The 14,776-nt window shown below is 36.7% G+C and overlaps 1 protein-coding gene across 1 annotated transcript in view; it reads right to left on the bottom strand.

The window, feature by feature from the left end:
* The window catches only part of Trpc5 (transient receptor potential cation channel subfamily C member 5), a 357,009-nt gene that overhangs the window by 203,470 nt on the left and 138,763 nt on the right, over positions 1-14,776 (bottom strand). The window lies entirely within an intron of this gene.

The raw sequence follows: 14,776 nt of genomic DNA, 5'->3' as shown, positions 1-14,776 counted from the left end.
TGTTTCCAACAAAAATGTTTAATTTTTTCCTGCCTTGCCTGGCCCAACATGCAACATTTAAATTTTGGATGTCACAATAGTATAGCTTCAAAACAAAAGAGAACACCGTGTCATGGTGACATATATGGGAAGTATCTATGTGTATACTGCTATGTGTCAAATAGTGCAAATGAAGAATACATTCTAGAAAGGATTCTAGTGCCAGCTCTTCTCTCACAAGATGAATTCAGGTAGGACTTATGTGTCCATTATCTTTACTATCATTTGAGGAAGATAAGGAAAACACTTGCCTAAAATCAACTACTTACTAATATAATAAATGTTTTCAAAGCATTAGTGGCATTTATAGCATTTAGAAGCTTCTGAGTTATATACAGCACATAGTGAGGGCACAACTGTCAGTCATTTATATACCTGATACAGAATGGCAAACAGGATAATTCAGGCCAAAAGCAATGAAGTTTGAAGCCCAAACTGTCTGTGTATGCTTTTTTTTAAAAAATTGATTAGATAGAGTAGATTATCCAGATAGAACCCCCATTCTCCTGCACCAAGTTCAGTCCAATATTATGAGTCATCTGCAAAGGTAGAATGGAACTAGCCTCAAAGATGGGTTGCTCTGATTTTTGTGGTTTGTCACTGCAGCCTCCTCAGGACTGACTTCCAGAAATAGCAGGCATTTTACTCAAAGCCATCTTAATGGATCATTGTAATCTTTGATTTGCATCATAAGGGGAACCAGACATGGTCTTTCTTTTACTGGAGTCTAAGGATTGCTTTGTTAGAAGGGATATTTTCCTCCATTGTTCCTTTCAAGAATGAAGATAATGCCTATTATTCCTATTATTAATGTAACCTATGTCACTGTCATCCACAAAGATCTTCAGTATTTCTCACATGTGGATGGCAGATCACTTGTTAATCAGGATGTTCTCTCTAGACCCATATAATTACTGCAGTAGACTTACTCCATTTTTAACCTCTTCACCTACTTATTCAACATGTACTCAACCTTATATAAATAGAAGACAGTAACATGTATAATAGTCTGCTTGTCAAGTGTTTTATGTCCCGGCTCCTCCTCTTCCTCTCATGATCGATTTCTAGTTACATATCCACTCTGTACCCTGTTCTCTTCATTAAATGCTGATGTAAACTGTTCTTTTTGGCTGCAAGCTTTGGCTTCTTTTCCGTTTTTTTTTTTTTCTCTCTCATAGATGATCTCAGGTTACAGTCCCCTTGTCTTGCTTCTCCTGTCCTTTATCCCAGCACTTTCCTTGTGGGGGTGTGGCTATTGGAGGTGAGACGGGGATAATATATACTAAGCTCTGATCTGACTATAGGAAATTTTTTACTAGCACTTTAAAATACAAGCACAAGTATGAGACCATGATTAAAACAAAGCAAGCTGCCACGGATACCATGAACGTGTGCTAGTAGTCACTGAAGGGCTAAATGAAGTTTATAACTAAAATCCTGAAATAGACAAAATATTATCCCTGAGCTACATTGTTTTCAGTTTGTGTACATAAATTAATGACTTCCTCATTTTTTTTTCCTGGCAGACACTTTGGCGTAATCTGACCATCACCAGTGATTCATGGAGCTGTCATTTGACTAATGTCATTTGACCTGAATCTTTCTAAAGTGGCATTTAGTTAGTCACATTGTGCTCCTACTTTTTATAGGAAGCAGTTGAGCAAATTAAATTCAGTAAGTTTCCTAATGTACTGTGCACTGTGGGACTTTTATTTATTTCTGGAGTTTCTTGAATAGTATAGAATCTTGGGATTTTTGTAGTTCTCATTAGAAAAGTTCTCCTTGGCCAGTCACTTCCAGCTGAAGTGTCTCTAGGGTTATCAGGCTTTTAATTCTCTCTCTCCTTTTTTGATTTTTTTCCAGAGCTTTATAGTTACCAATTTCTTTTGTACACATTGTCTCATTAATTCTTCCACATATCCTTGCCCACGTCACAGAATCATCATCTGCCTTGAGTATTTTTAGCACCACAGGAAGGAATGACCCCAAGACTCCAGTACTAATAAGTGGCTGAATCAGTCATAACCCACATTTCCAGTCTACATTTGAGGCTTCTCTCAGTTCCTGGAAGATTTAAAGCAAACATAGGTAGCAAAGGTTTCTTCCATTCTATAGGTTTCATGCTCACTCCATTAACTGTTTGTTACATGGACATTTTCTAATTTTGTGAAATCGCACTTTTCCATTGTTGGTATTGTTTCCAGAGTGACAGGAAGCTTATTCAGGAAGTAATTGCCTATAGTTATATCTTCAAATGTTTCTCCTAGTTTTTCCTCTAGTAAGTTCAGTGTTTCAAGTCTTATATTAAGGATTTTGACTCATTTGGAGTTGGTTTTTGTAAAGGGTGAAGAAAAGATCTAATTTCCTTCTTCTTAACATGGGCATTGTGCCCTAATACATAGATGAAAGTTGCATGAAATAGTATCTGGACCTTCTGTTCTATTCTGTAGATCTTTGTGCCTGTTCCAGCTGTCTCAGTACTATGTCTCTGTAGGATAGTTTTGAACCACATGGGCTGATACCCCCAGCATCGTTTTTCAGTCAGAATTGCTTTGGGTATCTATGGCCTCTTGTGCTTCCATGAGCTTAAAATTTTTTTTTATTTCATCTGTTTTTTAATATGGCATGATGTTTTAATATATGCACACATTGCTAAACAATTAAACAAAGCCAATGAAATATCTCAATTACTACCATTTTTTTTTGTGGCAAAAAGATTAAAGTATACCCTCTTCTCAATTTCCAAGTTTTCCACATTATTAACTATTTTTAAATATTTTCTTTATTTACATTTCAAGTGTTATCCCCTTTCCTAGTTTCCTCTCCAAAAATCTATCCCCTCCCTCTTCCACTGCTCCTCAACCCAACCACTCCCACTTCCTGGCCCTGGCATTCTCCTATACTGGGGCATAGAACCTTCACAGGACCATGGGCCACTGCTCCCATTGATGGCCGACGGGTTGATATACTGTGCTTGTCGATGAGCACATGCATGCTAGAGTAGTATATACGTGTATAGTCAGAAAACACATTGTGTGAGTCAGTTGTACCTTCTACCATGAGAGCTCCAGAGATTGGACTCAGGTCAGCAGATTTGGTGGCAAGTGGTTGTACCCACTGAGCCTTCACACAGTCTCTTCCATGTAAATTTTAAGACTGCATTTTCTATTTCTGTGAAGAATGTCATTGGAAGTTTGAAGAAAATGTCACTGAATTTGTAGATTGCTTATGATAGAATATAGCAACTTTCATAATACTAATTCTTTCAATCCAGGAGCATGAGAGAGGTCCTTTTATGTTCTAGTGTCTTCTTCAGTTTTATCCTTCAGTGTTTTAAGGAGTGTTTGGGTGTTTCCTTTTTTATTTTATTTTATTTTTTTATATATTTTTTGTTATGTATTTTCCTCAATTACATTTCCAATGCCATCCCAAAAGTCCCCCATACCCTCCACCCCCACTCCCCTACCCACCCATTCCCACTTTTTGGCCCTGGCGTTCCCCTGTACTGGGGCATATAAAGTTTGCATGTCCAATGGGCCTCTCTTTCCAGTTATGGCTTACTAGGCCATCTTTTGATACATATGCAGCTAGAGTCAAGAGCTCCGGGGTACTGGTTAGTTCATAATGTTGTTGCACCTACAGGGTTGGAGATCTCTTTAGCTCCTTGGTTGCTTTCTCTAGCTCTTTGGAAGGTTTACTCTAGTTTTTTGTTTTTTTTTTTTAAAGGGAATTTGAATGGGATTGTTCTTTTAATTTCTTTCTCTATAACAATCCCAAATTTCCTTACTGAATCAATCATCCACACTGTCTGTGACTTTTCACTATGAGTTTCTTGTTTTTCAATGCATCCATCACTTTTCAATATTTTTTTTTTTTGCTTTGCTATTATCCTAAAGGTACCTTAAATCTATAAGGTTTGTGATAGCCTTATTATCTTTCTCTCCCTTCAAATCTTTCCCTAAAATTGGTATGTTATCAAGAAGTCAGGTAAGACAGATAGCTAGGAGCTTGTGCAATCTTCCTTACTAGCAAGTAATTGGGCCAAGGCAAGAGGACACAGTTATTGCCTTGCCTTCTTCAATATATTCTGATATGTGACTATTTCAGAACTGACTTTATGTTCTTAAATAAAGCACAAGAAATATATTTTAATTTGAACATTTCTACCTTTTCTTTCTAATTTTTCTTCTCTATCTGTTTCTTTTATACCTTTCAAGTATATATCCTGTAGGCCAATGATATTGGGCTTTGTTCTTCTTACTTAGCGGCTTAGTATCTATAAAGGTGTTAGGTGACAGGCTTATTGTATTGCTGCTCTGAGGAAATACTTTATCATCTTGAAAGGTAATTCTTAGAAATTAAAAATGATGTCAAGATCTATCTTAATGAACTTTTAATATCAAAAATTTTAGTATGGATTTTGTTTTCATGATGGTCAAATGGTTCTATGTGTATTTGCTGGGATAGCCCAACACCCTGGTGAGCAGGGAAGAAGGGTAAATGAATTCTTCTTTGCTTCCGGACATGCACTGACTTTCATGATGATTCTAATTACCAGGCATAGAAGCAGTTGTATGATGCATATGGTTAAGTAGTTGATTTTTAAATCTGTGATGGTGATTTTTCAATATCATTACTATTGAAATGAAAGTATATCAACTTACACTTAACTACATAAAAACAAAGTGGTAACTTAAATATCAGATCCTATTTCTTTTCTGCTATATTTTACTGTTATTTATTCTTTTGAAGTTAATTTAAAAAATCGTATCTCTGTAGTGGAAACATTATGTATTTATAATACCTTAAAATTGGTCATGGGAAAAGATATTTGGAATTCTTTTATATCTCATGACTTGGCAAATGCTTCTTGACAGATATAGATTTACTATTTTATTGATTTTCTAAGAAGAAAGCAGTGAGAGAGTGCTAACAATGCAGATTTAAGCTTAAAGGACTGGCATAGGACAGATTTATGCCTCTGGTCCAGATGAAATAACAGGAGTTGAATCTCACCTTCTATTTGAACCAAACAAAAGTAAATAGGATAGAACATATCAGCCAATGAAAGTGGTCACTGAGAGATGGGGAAAAAAGTGAGGAGAATTGTATAATTGTACAAGCTTGTCACCTTGAGTTTCCAGGTCATGGAAAGGGAATTGAATCAGAGACTGCTATCTTCTTTGTGATGAGCAAACAGAGATGAAGTGAAAATGAAGGCAACCACAGATTACGGAACAGATCAGTGGGATGAGAATTGCAGGAAAAAAAGCCCCAGATATCTATGTAGGATTACACATTGGCATTAAGGAGAACAATGTGGATATATCAAGACAACTCACAACTAGATAAAATACAGCTTAAAGATGAAAAGTAATACTACCCAGCACTCATACAGAGCAAACAGTATAGCTGCTACTGTCACTGTCCAGACAGGAAATTTCTATCAATAATGGGAATTGAGATGGTAAGAAATACCTCCGTAGACTCCAAAATAAATCAGTCACTAGTCTCATCTGAAAAATTTTACTTACAAGGTTAAAATTTTTTTCCAAATGTCTTTGGTCTGTAAAGATTAAAGAGTATTTTTAGGAATGTGAAAATACTCAGCCCAGGAGACTAATTTCTGGCACAATCACTAATAAAGAAGTCACATGAATCTACATGAATCTGATCCCCCCATAAAATCTATGAAAATTCTGGGAAAAATTGTCAAAAAGTGTCAAAAATTCTTTTTAGAACTTTGGAAATTAAGCAAAGCCTTATAACAATCCAAGAAGCATTTTTTTTTAAAGAAAAAAATCCCAATCTTGATAAAAATAGGAAAAACTATGACAATTTCCCCCCCACTAATCCTGTAACCCACTCTGCAGAGTCATGGTAGCTTTGATATGCTGCAGACTTAGAAATACAAAAATCAAAATATTCTGAATCTTCATAGTAACTAGAGAGAACAGAATGGGTTTCCACCTCTACAAAGACCCAGCCTAAACAGTTTTATTTGTCTTTCCTGAAAAGTCTTTAGGAAAACCCCATTTCCCTGACTTATATTCATGTTAATATTACTCCAGAGATTTTGTTAATTAGGAAACTTTCTTAACATTTATTTTATTTTTTTAAATTAGGTATTTTCTTCATTTACATTTCCAATGCTATCCCAAAAGTCCCCCATACCCTCCCCCCCACTCCCCTACCTACCCACTCCCATTTCTTGGCCCTGGCCTTCCCCTGTACTGGGGCATATAAAGTTTGCAAGACCAAGGGGCCTCTCTTTCCAGTGATGGCTGACTAGGCCATCTTCTGATACATATGCAGCTAGAAGCACGAGCTATGGGGGGTACTGGTTAGTTCATAATGTTGTTCCACCTATAGGATTGCAGACCCCTTTAGCTCCTTGGGTACTTTCTCTAGCTCCTTCATTGGGGGCCCTGTGATCCATCCAATAGCTGACTGTGAGCATCCATGGCTGTGTTTGCTAGGCCCTGTCATAGCCTCACAAGAGACAGCTATATCTGGGTCCTTTCAGCAAAATCTTGCTAGTGTATGCAATGGTGTCAGCATTTGGAGGCTGATTATGGGATGGATCCCCGGGTATGGCAGTCTCTAGATGGTCCATTATGTGTGTACTGTTTTACTTATGTATACCTGTGTACCACATACATGTAGTGCCCTTAGAGGCCAGAAGAGGGCATTCCATCAGATTCTCTATGATTTGAAGTGACAGATGGATGTTAGCAGCCGTGTGAATGCTGGGACCTGAACCCAGATCCTCTGCAAGAGTAGCAAGTGCTCTTAACAACGGAGCCATCTTTCCAATGCCATGTATTAGGAAATTCTTATTTCTAAATTGTCTACTAAAATTGGTGGCATTTAAGAAAATGCTGTTTCTATTACATATCACATTGTGACTATGGCATAAAAAATGAGGCAAATGTGAAATTTTGATGCAGAATTTTTATCAAAAGATGTATAGTCATACATATTTGTGTGTGTGTATGAATGTATGTATTTATGTAGTATGTATGTGTATCTTATAGGAAGTTAAGTCACCAGCGCTGACAATATTCTCTATAAGAACCATAGACTAACAAAAAGTCTAGCACCAGATACAAGAAGCATTCTTTCATAGGGGTGATCAGATTTCTCCAAGTGATTCCAATATGGATGATCAATGCAACTTATAGTTGCTTTCTGAGGGGTTGAGGGTGGGCCCATATTGCTGAAGATAACACATTCTGATGACACATTATATAGGTAATGAGTTTGATCAGATCTGAAAGCTTCTTTCCTGAGATCTAACTTCAAGGGTTCTAGGAAACACCATGCAAATTGCCAAGGGAGGGAAGGAATTCGACAGTCCTAACCCAGATGCAATGCCTATGAACTTTAACAATTTTAGCATGACAAGATATGCATGAAAGTTCAAGAAGTGGTACTCACATGTGTGTGATAGACAACAGCTGCCTAATTGAACTTAAGGCTCATTCAACAGAAATGAAATAATTCCTAGTACTGGAAACCCTGCAAGATTTCTGAGCCTAGTAAGGTTATGGACCTTAAAAAGGAATCTACTACCTCCACTTTGCTAGAATATCATAATTCCTTAATGCACTCTAAATCTTATCCTTAAACCCACAGGGAAGTGTAGCTACTACTTTGCATCAAAGAAGTTTCTCTTTACAGCAAATGGAGACCGTCACAGAAAACCACAAGTGGACACAATGCAGAGATCAATAGACTGAGGAGTTCAGCTCAGACAGACATTTCTGTATCACAGCTCCTGCAACTATGGCTCAGGGCACATCTTGAAAGAAATGGTGGTAAGATTATAAGAATCAGAGTAATGGGAAGTCTGATTTGAAACAGCCTTTCCTAGTGATGCCTGCGTAAATAAGACCTGAACAATAGCAATATCAATGTTTATGTGGAAGGGGGAAATTTTCATGGTGTCCCACCCCTAGGCAATTAATGATAGACAGCTGCTGATTGCCTAAAGGAGAATTAACCTCTCCTGGGGATGAGCCCCGTTATTGCTTGCCCAATGTAGAGTGGCCAGCTTTGAAACCATATATACACAAACAACCAAAACAGGCTCAGTATGTTCTCTTTATATATATTTGTGTGTTCTCACACACATGTGTATGTATGTAACAAATATAATCAAAGATAAAGAGGCTATCAAGTTGAGTAGTATGTGGGAGTAGGCAGTAACTGGGAGATGTGGAGGGAGAAAGAGAAGGGAGGAAGAGTTATATTTAAGAGATTAAAATAAAATTATACGTATATGGTTATAAATAATTCATTTTCATAATATAAAGTTACCCATAATAAAACAAAACAAAACAAACAACAAAAAAGCCAAACCTTTGTGTTACTACTCAATTCAATGTCTCATACATGCTAGGCAATTGCTTTCCCATTAAGTTATATCCTTATCCCTTGTTCCATTTTATATTTAGACACAGTCTCACTAGTTTGCATGTGGGCTGTCCTTGAAGTCCTTCTGTAGCTCAGGTAGGACTTGAACTTGTTTTTGAGCCTCCTAATTAAGCCTGTGCCACCAGTCCCAGCCCAAATTGTTTCTAATATGGGCAGAATGAATATGTATGTACAGTTAGCTCAGCATGCATTCATATTTAATAATAAAGTATGCACTTTTCCTTTAGATTGGTATTTTCTGCCATACAAAGAAACCAGGTGATTATAGTTTCATAAAATCTGAAAAACACAAAGCCACAAACAAAAGAATAAATGCCCTGGAGGAAAGACAACATCTTCATTGAATGAGGCTGGGGAAACTGGCTATCCACATGTAGAAGAATGAAATTGGGCTCATATATTTCACTCCACACAAAAATCAACTGGAAATGGACCAAGGCCTCAGTGGGAAAACTGAAATGCTGAAAACCTAAAATAAATCATAGGTAGCACCCTACAGGTATAAGTGTAGGACAGGGCTTTGTGAATAGGATACCATTTGCTCAGGAATTAGTACCAACAATTGATAAATGGGACCTCATGAAATTAAAAGAATTCTGTACAGCAAAGTAAAAAAAAAAATCAACTAAATGAAGAGAAAGTCCACAGATGGGAGAGACTCTTTGCCAGCTAGACACCTAAAAGAGGATTAATATCCAGAATATACAAAGAACTCATAAAACAAAGTCTCAGGAAAACAAATGCCCCACTTTAAAAATAGGCTACAGATCTGTGCAGAGAGTTCTTAAAAGAAGAAATAAAATATAGCGAAGAAATCTCTCAAAAAGTCATAGTTCGTAGCAATTAGGAAAATACAAATTAAAACAACTTTAAGATTTCATCTCACACCAGTCAGAATGGCAAAGGTTAAGAAAGCAGCTGATAACAAGTACTGGAGAGGGTGTGGGATAAAAGAAACCTTTCTTCCCATTGGTGGAATTGTGTAGCTACTTTGGAAACTAGTGTGCAGAATTCCCAAAATGCTAAAGATACTTGTTCGGCCATGTTCCTTTCTGCTCTGTCTACAATAGCTAGGGAATGTAAGCTTCATCAATGTCTAACTAGTGATGAATGGACAACAAAAATGTACACACTATTCATCTATGAAGAAAAATGAGATTCACAGGTAAATGGATAGAACCAGAAAATATTATATTGAGTGAATAATCCAGACACAAACACTGTTTATTCTCTCATCTGTTTGCTCAGAAATTTGCAGAATTCTCAAACTGCTAAAAATAAATTTACCATACAGCCCAGCTATACCAATCCTTGGTATATGTCCAAAGGTTTCAACATCTTATTCTAAAAATACTTGTGCTGCCATGTTTGCTCAGAAATGGCATGCGAAGTCTTACTGGCCCAAGATAATGGAAGAATGATGTTGAGTCTCTACCCAGTAAAAAGTAGAGGCGAACACAGGTATGTTATCTGTCTTCCAGAACATTGATGCTTGCTTCAGCACACAGTCAGAGAATGTCAAACAAAGGTAGGGGGACTATTAGTTCAGGATATTTAAAGACATCTCTGTTTAAGTTAAGTGAACAGAAGACAACAAATACTGGCATCATGGAACTAGCAACAAACCCTGGAAAATGTGTATAATATGATTTACTTAGACACTACATTTAATTGCTTAAAATACATAGCTATAAAAATTGCTAGATGTATCTATGGAAGAGGACAGTATGATCTAACAGGAAGAGGACAGTATGATCTAACAGGAGTTGAAACAGGATTGTGGATAGATATGTTACTATTCTTACCTGGGCATTATTTGTAATACCCCAGTAAAGACAACCTAGGTGTCAATTGACAGCAAATGAGTAAAGAAAATTCAACATATACAATTTATATTATTCAGCTTTAAACCTAAAGAAAAGTCTTCATTTGCAAGTTAGATAAACCTAGAGGATTTTGTGTTAAATGGTGTTAGTAATTTGCAGAATTGAAAATCCATAATAGTATAAATACAAGGAGTCTAAAACAGTCAAAATGACTGAAATACAATGAAGAGCTGATTGCCAAGAACTAGGATAGGGATAGGCAGATATTAATAAAAGGGTACAAAGTCTGACTTATAAAAGATGAGTGAATCACAGGACCTAGTAGTATCCAGCACCAGGTCTAGAGTTGACAGCCTTACATTGCTTGCTTAAATATATGCTTCGAAACATTGAACATTCTCATAAAAAATGATAAAGTAGGAGGAAAATTTTAAAGATGATCAATAGGTTCTTCTTTAAAGATATCTTTTATTTTTATTTATATGTGTATCTCTGGGTTTATGAACACCTGTATTAGCTATTGAGGAGATCAGAAGAGGGCTTTGGGTCCTTTGTAGTTGAAGTTACAGGTGATTGGGCGCTGCCTGATAGGCATACTGGGGATCAAACTTCAGTCATCTTCAAGAGCAGGAAGTGCTTTTAACTGTGGACTCATCTCTTTAGCACCTGGATATGTTTATGTTATAAATTGTATTAATTTCACAGGTATGCTTTATATTCAAAGTTATTAAGTTATAAACATTAAATATTTATTGCTCTTTGTATATTAATAATGCCTCAATAAAGTGGTTAATGAAAATAAGAAAATGAATTAATAGAACTCATTACACCAATAGGCTAAAGACAAAAATTCTGGAGAGATTGCTCAGTGGTTAAGATCACTGACTGCTCTTCTAGAGGTTCTGAGTTCAATTCCCAGCAACCACATGGTGGCTCGTAACCATCTGTAATGGGGTCTGATGCCCCTTTCTGGTATGTCTGAGGAGAGCAATAGTGAATACATAAAATAAATAAATAAATTAATTTAAAAAATTCGTATGACTGTTATTAATAGACAGAAAGCATATGACAATGCCCAATTTCCATTTGAGACTAAAAAGGACTTTTAACAAATTTGAAATAGTGGTAGAATCTCTCTCTTTTTAAAAATTAATTAATTTTTTACACTCCATATTTTATCCCCAGCCCACATCCACCCTTCAACTGTTCCATATCCCATAACTCCTCCACACCCCTTGGTCTCCATGTGGATGTCCCTACCCCTCACTCCACCTGACCTCTAAACTCCCTGGGGCCTCCAGTCTCTTGAGGGTTAGGTACATCATCTCTGAATGAACACAGACCCAGCAGTCCTATACTCTATGTGTGTTGGGGGCCTCATATCAGGTGGTGTATGCTGTCTGTTTGGTGATCCAGTGTTTGAGAGATCTTAGGGGTCTAGATTAATGGAGACTGCTGGTCTTCCTACAGGGTTGCCATTCTCCTCAGCTTCTTTCTGCCTTCACTAATTCAACAACAGGGGTCAGCTGCTTCTGTCCATTGGTTGGATACAAATATCTCAACATTATTAAAAACTCTTACAGAAATCCTATAACCAACATAATGTTTTCTGGTGTGACATTTGAAACTTTCTCTTTTAGCATAAGGCATTGAAGTCTGTTTACTACTTTTGACTGTCATATTAGGATTCCTAATTGATGGAGCAAAATAAGAAAAGGAAATGACTAAGATCAAAAATTCAGGTGACAGCAGATGCTGGCGAGGATGTGGAGAAAGAGGAACACTCCTCCATTGTTGGTGGGATTGCAAGCTTGTACAACCACTCTGGAAATCAGTCTGGCGGTTCCTCAGAAAATTGGACATAGTACTACCGGAGGACCCAGCAATACCTCTCCTGGGCATATATCCAGAAGATGTCCCAACCGGTAAAAAGGACACATGCTCCACTATGTTCATAGCAGCCCTATTTATAATAGCCAGAAGCTGGAAAGAACCCAGATGTCCCTCAACAGAGGAATGGATACAGAAATTATGGTACATTTACACAATGGAGTACTACTCAGCTATTAAAAAGAATGAATTTATGAAATTCCTAGCCAAATGGATGGACCTGGAGGGCATCATCTTGAGTGAAGTAACACAATCACAAAAGAACTCACACAATATGTATTCATTGATAAGTGGATATTAGCCCAAAACTTAGGATACCCAAGATATAAGATACAATTTGCTAAACGCATGAAACTCAAGAAGAATGAAGACCAAAGTGTGGACACTGTGCACCTTCTTAGAATTGGGAACAAAACACCCAGGGAAGGAGTTACAGAGACAAAGTTCGTAGCTGTGATGAAAGGATGGACCATTTAGAGACTGCTGTATCCAGGGATCTGTCCCATAATCAGCTTCTAAACGCTGACACCATTGCATACACTAGCAAGATTTTGCTGAAAGGACCCAAATATAGCTGTCTCTTGTGAGACGATGCCGGGGCCTAGCAAACACAGGAGTGGATGTTCACAGTCAGCTATTGGATGTATCACAGGGCTCCCAATGGAGAAGCTAGAGAAAGTACCCAAGGAGCTAAAGGGATCTGCAACCCTATTGTTGGAACAACATGATGTACTAACCAGAACCCCGGAGCTCTTGTCTCTAGCTGCATATGTATCGAAAGATGGCCTAGTCGGCCATCAATGGAAAGAGAGGCCCATTGGACTTGCAAACTTTATATGCCCCAATATAGGGGAATGCCAGGGCCAAAAGAATGGGAATGGGTGGGTAGGGAAGGGGGGGCGCTATGGGGGACTTTTGGGATAGCATTGGAAATGTAATTGAGGAAAATATGTAATAAAAATATTAAAAATCAAAAAAAAAAAGAAAAGGAAATGAAGTATATGCAAATTAGAAAGGAAGATATAAAAGTATTTTTTTCTCAAAAAACATACCTATCTATGTAGAAAATCTGTGAGAATCAGATAATGTACCCCATTATCTTTCTATTTACCAATAATAAACACACAGTGTTGAAAAAAACACAATTGTAACATCTCTACCAATAAATGAAAAATAAATGTATAAATCTAAAAAAAATGCACAAGGAGAAAACTGTAATATTCTGCTAACAAATAACCTTAAAATAGTGGAAGAAAAGTATCTATGGTAATAGGAAGACAAAATGTTGTTGAGATGTTAGTTCTGAATTACAGTTATAAATTCAACACAATTTGCAAACACAAAAGCATGTCTTTTTTGATGTTGACAAGCTGATTGTAGTATTTATACAAAGAAGCAAAATACCAAGTATAACTAACTCAGAGTTAAAGGTGAAGAATAAATTCTTTTGGATGGGATGGACACTCTTGATCCTGTAAAAATATGCTTAAAGCTACAATGATCAAGCCAGTATGTGGTTGGCAAAAGAATAGACAAGAAGATCAATAGAACAGACAATAATAGATAAGAAAGCCAAGAAATAGAGCTTTGTAAACACCATTTGTCTTTTACAAAGAAACAAAGGTAATATAGTAGACCAGAATTTATCTTTCTATCAAATAGTCCTGGAACAACTAAAGATCCACTTTCAAAAATTTATCTAGACAGAGATCTCATTCCATTTATAAATATTAGTTCAGGATGGATCATGGACCAAAATGAAAAATTTTATATCATCTAAAGGTAAAAGAAAATCTTGGTGAACATGCATATACTGGTAATTTTATAGATATATCACTGAAGTCTTGACTCATGAAAAGATGTATTGATAAACTGTATTTCATTGACATTGTAATCTTATGCTACTTTAAAGAAAATATCAAGAAACAAGATAATTTACGCAGGTAGAAACTACTTATAAAAGATTAAAATATGTTGTAAGAAAAATGTTTAAATAAAAATATACAGAGAACTCATAAAGTTTAACATTAAGAAAATGAATATTGCAGGGGCTGGAGAGATGGCACAACAGTTAAGAGCACTGACTGCTCTTCTAGAGTTCAATTCCCAGCAACCACATGGTAGATCACAACTATCTGTAATGGGATATGATGCCCTTTTCTGGTATGGCTGAAGACAGCTACAGTGTAGTCATAAACATTAAATAAGTGATTCTTCTTTTTCTAAAAATAAGTGTCTTAAAGGAAGAAAAGAAAAATGAATATTCCAATGGAAAATGAAGGTAAAGCCAACGAGCCACTGCTGTGGTTACTTGCACAAGACCTACAGGATGGGTATGCTAATTATTTCATCGTTGGAGGAAGACAGGATCATTGATAGACTCTTAATAGCTAATGGTGAATGGAAGAAGATGTATTTCCTTATTTAGTTGTGTAGTCACTACTAAATTGCCCCCTCTTCAGTAAATAATCTCCCATCTGTGCTCATGCAGGCAACCCCAATTAATCTTGGCAGGTTATATACATGTACAGAAAAGAATGAATGCAGGAAAGGGAACATGCTGAGAAGAAGAAATAATTTAA

Source organism: Mus caroli, unplaced genomic scaffold, assembly GCF_978045245.1.
Source record: "Mus caroli unplaced genomic scaffold, Mus_caroli_1 scaffold_5, whole genome shotgun sequence".
NCBI classification, from domain to species: Eukaryota; Metazoa; Chordata; class Mammalia; order Rodentia; family Muridae; genus Mus; species Mus caroli.
The sequence above is the reverse complement of the archived record's forward strand: the minus strand, read 5'-3'. Positions and strand labels throughout refer to the sequence as shown.